The sequence below is a fragment of the Orycteropus afer genome, unplaced genomic scaffold (genome assembly GCF_000298275.1).
Source record: "Orycteropus afer afer isolate SDZICR_OR568_19922 unplaced genomic scaffold, OryAfe1.0 scaffold00289, whole genome shotgun sequence".
Classification (NCBI taxonomy): Eukaryota; Metazoa; Chordata; class Mammalia; order Tubulidentata; family Orycteropodidae; genus Orycteropus; species Orycteropus afer.
Genome location: NW_006921876.1, coordinates 278,469 through 285,665, shown reverse-complemented (window position 1 = coordinate 285,665; position 7,197 = coordinate 278,469).

Genomic DNA, 7,197 nt, shown 5'->3' with positions numbered 1-7,197 from the left:
ACATTCTGTGGGATCACCTTTCTTTGGAATGGGCACAAATATGGATCTCTTCCAGTCAGTTGACCAGGTAGCTGTCCTCCAAATCTCTTGGCATAACTGAGTGAGTGCCTCCAATGGGGTGTCTGTTTGTTGAAATATCTCAATCGGTATGCCATCAATTCCCGTAGCCTTGTTCTTCGCCAGTTACAGTCATAGTAGCAGACTTTAATACACAACTTTCAATCACAGATAGAACAACTGGAAAGAAACTCAACAAAGATGCAGAAGAACTAAACAATACCATCTACTAACTTGACCTAATAGATATGTACAGAGTACTTCATCCAACAAAAATACAATATACATTCTTTTCCAGTACACATTGAACATTCTCCAGGCTTGTCACAAAGCAAGCCTCAATAAATTTTAAAACATTGAAATACTGCAAAGCATCTTCTCATATCACAATGTTGTAAAATTAGAAATCAACAATAGGAAGATCAATGGAAAAAGAGCAAACACATAGAAACTGAATAAAAGCCTCCTTAATAATGAGTGGGTAAGAGAAGAAATAAAAAATAAAATTAAAAAATTTCTTGAATCAAAGGAGAATGAAAACACTACATTCCAAAATCTTTGGGACACAGCAAAAGCAGTGATCAGAGACCAGTTTATAGCAGTGAATGCCCACATCAAATAAGAAGAAAGAGCTAAAATCAGCAACTTAACACCAAATCTTCAACAATTAGAAAAAAAGCAGTAGAGAAAGCCTATAGTCAACAGAAGAAAATAAATAATAAGGATGTAAGCAGAAAGGAAACAGAAAATAGAAAGACAATAGAAAAAAATCAATAAGATTAGAAGTTGTTTCTTTGAAAAGATTAATAAAATTGAAAAACCACTGAGAAACTTAACAAAGGAAAAGAAGGGGAGAATACAAATAACACAAATAGGAAATTAATTGGACAATATCACAAAGAACAAACTGAAATATAAAGGATAATATGAGGATACTATGGAGAAATGTACTCCAACAAATTCGAAGATCTAAAAAGAATGGACATACTTCTAGAAATGTACAGACTGAGGTGAAATTTTGAACATAAGAAGAAATTGAACAGGTCATACAAAAATTTCCAACAAAAAAATTCCTGGCCCAGATGGTTTCACTGGATAATTCTACCAAACGTTCAAAGAAGAACTGACTCAATCCTATTCAAACTATTCCAGAACATAGAAAAGGACAGAATCCTCCCTGGTTTGTTTTATGATTTGTTTTGATACCAAATCCAGGCAAAGACATCACTAAAAAGGAAAACTGTAGACTAATATCCCTGATGAATATAGATGCAAAAATCTTCAACAAAATCCTACCAATAGACTCAACAACATATCCAAAAAATAATACGTTATGACTAAGTGGGGTTCATACCAGGCATGCAAGAATGATTCAGCATTAGAAAAACAATGTAATCTATCACATAAGTAAAATAAAGGAAAAGAACCATATGATCATATCAATCAATGTAGAAAAGGCATTTGATAAAATCCAACACCTATTCCTGATAAAAACTCTCAGAAAAATAGGAATAGAAGGGAAATTCCTCAACATAATAAAGGACAAATATACAAAACCAATAACCAACACTACTTTCAATGGAGACAGACTGAAATCATTCCTATTGAGAACAGAAACCAGACTAGGATGCTCTCTATCACCACATCTATTCAAAATCGTATTGAAAGCCCAGCCACTCCTTTGAAGGAAGATGGGGCATTCTACTTCTGTAGTGATACTGTCTTGGAAACCCAAGGAGGGGTTGCTATGAGTTGGGGCTGACTCGATGGCACATAACAACAACAACAAGAAGAAGTCAGGCCAAAAAGGCAAGAAAGGGAAATCAAAGGCATCCAAATTGGTAAAGAAGAAGCTAACTTATCCTTATTTTGAGATGATATGATCTTAGACATAGAAACTCAAGAGACTTAGAAAACTACTGGAACTAATTGAGAGATTTAGCATTGTGGCTAGATATAAAATCGACATACAAAAATCAGTTGGATCCTGGAAATAAAGAAATCAATACCATTTACAATACAAAAAAACAAACAAACAAACAAACAAAAACACCCAAACTCACTGCCATTGAGTCACTTCAACTCATAGCAACCCTTCCTTGGGTTTCCAAGGCCATATCTCTAGGGAAGTAGATTGCCTGATCTTCTGAGGAGTGGCTGGGGGTTTCAACTGCTGGCCTTCTGGTTAGCAGTCAAGTGCCTTAGGCACTACACTACCAGAGCTCCCACCATTTAAAGAAAAAAAAAAAAAAAAAAAAATTAAATACTTGGGAATAAATCTTACCAGGAACACAATAGATCTGTACAAAGAAAAACAAAATACTTCAAGAAATCATAAAAGATAGCCATAAATGGAAGAACATACCATGCTTATGGATAGAAGATTGAACATTGTGAAAATGTCAATACTACCAAAAGCAATGTATATATTCAATGGAATCCCAGTCTAGATTCCATTAACGTTCTTTAAGGATATTGAAAAACCAATCACTAGTTTTATATGGAAAGGAAAGAGACCTCGGATAAGCAAAACACTATTGAAGTAGAAGAACAAAGTAGGATATCTCACACTCCCAGGTCTCAAAACCTCCATACAGCCATAGTAGTCAAAACAGCCTGGTATTGGTGCAATGACAGACACACAGGCAAGTTGAGTAGAACTGAGAACCCAGAAATAGATCCATCAACTTATGGTCTGCTGATCTTTGACAAAGGGCTGAAATCCATTCAGTGGGGGAAGTGATACTCTCATTAACACATGGCGCTGGAAATACTGGTTATTTGCAGAAAAGTGAAACAAGATCCATACCTCATACCATATACAAAAACTAAGTCCAGATGTACCAAAGACTTAAATGTGAAACCTGAAACTATAAAGTTCTTCAAAGGAAAAATAGGGGCAAATTGGGAGCTCTGATAGCATAGTGCCTAAGGCACTTGACTGCTAACCAAAAGGCTGGCGGTTCAAACCCACCACCCACTCTTCAGAAGGAAGGTTGGGCAATCTACTTCCATAGTGATACTGCCTTGGAAACCCAAGGAAGGGTCACTATGAGTTGGGTCCGACTCGATGGCACATAACAACAACAACAACACATTTATGGCATAAATAGATTATTAAGCATCACCCAAAATGCACGAACACCAGAAGACAAACTAGATGATTGGGACCTTCTAAAAATTAAATTTTTATGTGTTTCAAAAGACTTCTGCAAAAGAGTAAAAAGTGAAACTACAGATTGTGAATAAATATTCAGCAATGGCATAACTGACAAGGCACTTATCTCTCAAATTTATAGAAAACTCCAACACTTCTACAACAAAAAGTCAAACAACACAATTAGAAAATGGATGGAAGACATGAATAGACACTTCACAAAAGAGGATATTCAGGTGGCCAACAAATGCTCACAATCATTAGCCGTTGTTGTTGCTGTTGTTAAGTGCTGTCAAGAGTTAGCTCCAACTCATAGAGCCCCCATGTACAACAGAATGAAACACTGCCTGGTCCTGTGCCAGCCTCACAATCCTTGCTGTACCTGAGCCTATCATTTCAGTCACTGTGTCAATCCATCTCGTTGAGGGCCTTTCCCTTTTTATTTGAGCCTCTACTTTACCAAGCATGATATCCTTCTCCAGGGAATGGTCCCTTCTGGCAACATGACCAAAGTAATTGAGACAAAGTTTGGCCATTCTCACTTCCAAGGGGTATTCTGGCTGCACTTCTTTCAGGACAGATTTGTTAGTTCTTTTGGCAGTCCATGATAATTTCAGTATTCTTTGCCAACACACAACTTAAAAGAATGAACTCCTCTTTGGTCTTCCTTATTCATTTTCCAGCTTTCACATGCATTTGAGGTGATTGAAAATACCATGGCTTGGGTTAGATACACTTCAGTCTACAAAGAGATATTTTTGCTTTTCATCACTTGAAAGAGAGGTCTTTTGCAGATTTGCCCAGTGCAATACATCATCTAATTTCTTGAATATTGCTTCCATTAGTGTTGATTGTGGATCCAAGTAATGTGAAATCTTTGACAACTTCAATCTTTTCTCCATTTATTATGATGATGCTTATTGATCCACTTGTGAGGATTTTTGTTTTCTTTATGCTGAGGTCTAATCCATACTATAGACTATAGTTTTTAATCTTCATCAGTAAGTGCTTCAAGTCATTTTCACTTTCAGCAAGCAAAGTTGTGTCATCTTTCTATCACAGGTTAATTATTCTTGCTCCAATCCTGATGCCATGATCATCTTCATATAGTCCAGCTTCACGGATTATTTGATTATTTGGGTACAACTTGAACTTGATATGAGCAGTTGATGGTCTGTTCCACAGCCAGCTCCTGGCCTTGTTTTGGCTGAAGATATTGAACTTCTCCATAGCCTCTTTCCACAGAAGTAGTCCATCTGATTTCTGTGTACTCCATCAGGCAAAGTCCACTTGCATACCCACTGTTTAAGCAGTTGAAATAAAAATTTGCAATGAATAATTTTTTGGTCTCACAAAATTCTATCATGTGATCTCCAGTGTCATTTCTATCAACAGGACCATATTTTCCAACTATTGGTGATCTTCTTTGTTTCTAACTTTTGCATTCTGATCACCAGTAATAACCCACACATCCTGATTGTGTATTTGGTCAATTTCAGACTGCAGAAGTTGAAAAAAATCTTCAATTTCCTCATCTTTGGCTTTGGTGGATGGTATGTAAATTTAAATAATAGTAGCATTTACTGGTCTTCCTTTTAGGCATATGGATATTATCCTATCACTGACAGCATTGTCCTTCAGTACAGATCTTGAAACATTCTTTGTGAATATGAATGCTACATTATTTCTCGTCAAATTGTCATTCCCTGCATAGTAGATCATATGGTTGCCTGATTCAAAATGGCTGAAGGCAGTCCATTTCAGCTCACTGATGCCTAGGATATTAGCTATTAAAGAGATGCAAATCAAAACAACAAGATACCATCTTGCCCCAGTGCTAATAGCAAAGTTCAACTAGACAGAAAACAACAAATGCTGGTGAGGATGTGGAGAGATTGGTACTCTCATACACTGCTGGTGGGACTGAAACATGATACAAGCACTATGGAAATCAGTATGGCAATTCCTTAAAAAGTTGGAATTAGAAATACCATTTGATCCAGAAGTCCTATTACTAGGTATATATCCTAAAGAAGTGAGAACCAGAACAAGAACAGATATATGAACACCCATGTTCATGACAGCACTATTTAAAATAGCAAAGAGATGGAGACAATCTAAGTGCCCATCAACAAAAGAATGGATAACCAAACTATAGTACATATGTACAATGGAATACTGTGCAACACGGAAGAATAAGGTAGAATCTGCAAAACACCATGTGTTCTGCTTACCTAGTACAACTCTGACAAGAATATACCACAAATGGGATGGCCTTAACAAGCAGGAGTTTATTCTTACAATTTGGAGCTGTAAGTCCAAGTTAAAAGTGCCAAGCTCTAGGGGCTGGGTGAAAGCCTTCAGCCTTGGGCTTCAGCTCTGCCTGAAGCTCCTGGCCCACCGAAGCTAGAGGTTTTTTTTTTTCACTCAGACAGCTGCTGGCTGCTGAGGCTACCAAGCCCAAGGTTGACAAGAAACTAAGCACAGTTCCGATATTACCAAATCACACAGCAGGCCATTAATTCAAGTCCATTGTAAGTCCCAAGGTTGGCAGAGCATGGCAGGCTGCTGAACAATGACACAGCTACATGCAGGGTTCAAGGTGCCATAAGCTAGAAACCAGTCCCAAGGCTTCTCCTTATATAAAGGAAGAAGACCATATTCCAAAGGCAGCTACTCAGATGCTTGTGGTAGATCCCACCATGAAGTTGATTGCCAGTCTCATCATAGGGATTAACTACCACCAGCTGCCCAAACACTCAACCAGGCCCAGCCAAGTTGACACACAACATAACCACCACATAACATGGATGAACTTGGAGGACATAATGCTTAGTGAAATAAGTCAATAATAGAAATATTGTATTAGTTTACTATTGTAAAAAGTCAAGGAAAGGTTTGTATATGGAAGGAAACTTTGTTATTAGGGATGGGAGGGTAGAGGATGGAGCACTGCTAGATAAGTTGAAACAAGTATTGATTTGGGTGAAGAGAAGGGCAATGTACCAAAAGTGAGTGATCAACATGGTGGCACTGAGAAAGAGGAAGACATAGAGAGGTACATTGAAGGTATAAACAACAAGGATGGACCCTTTTCATGTACAGTATTGCGTTGTCAGTGATGGCAAGCATTGGTCTACATGTGGATAGATGAATGGACAGGCTGAATGATCAGGTATGTCTAGGCAGGAAGGAGTGTGCCCATGATCATGCATAGGGTTGACAGACAATGTTTCTACATGCACATGTGTACGTGCTGTAAGAATGTCATGTTGTATAGTAGAACTGACAAGAGACAAGGTTGTGGTGGCTCTTAGCCACAGCCAGCTACAATGAGGGAGAAAGTAGTTGGATCTGTGGGCTTGGGACCATGATTGCAGGCCACATCAAGCTCAATTGTCAAAATATACTACAAAAAAATGTTGTTCTACATCCTACTTGGTGAGTAGCAACTGGGTCTTAAAAGCTTGCAAGCAGCCATCTAGATACAACAATGGGTCTCTCCTTGTCCAGAGCAAAGAAAAATGAAGAAAAGCAAAGACATGTGGAAACAATTATTCCAAAGGACTAGTAGACCACATGATCCCCAGCCTATATGACCATAAGACCAGAAGAACTAGACTGTGCACCACTACCACTGTCAACCACTTGAAGGGGATTGGTGCAGGAGATGTTGGATAGAGTGAGAGAATAATGTGGAACAGAATTCAGAATCATGAAACATGACCAGGTTTGCTGGTATGATAGAGTCCTGTGAGACCCCTGAGACTATGGCTCCAACCTACCCTTCAGGCCTGGAACTGAGCTCACTCCTGTGGCTTCCAGCCAAACATTAGACAGGCACATGGCATGAACATTTACATTAGGTAGATACACTCCTTGGAGTGGTCAACTGTGGGAGAAGAGAAGGATGGTGTTTGCACAGGAAGATAGCGTGAGGGTAGGAGTGCTTGGGAGGGAAGGACACAGGGAAGAGGTAACTA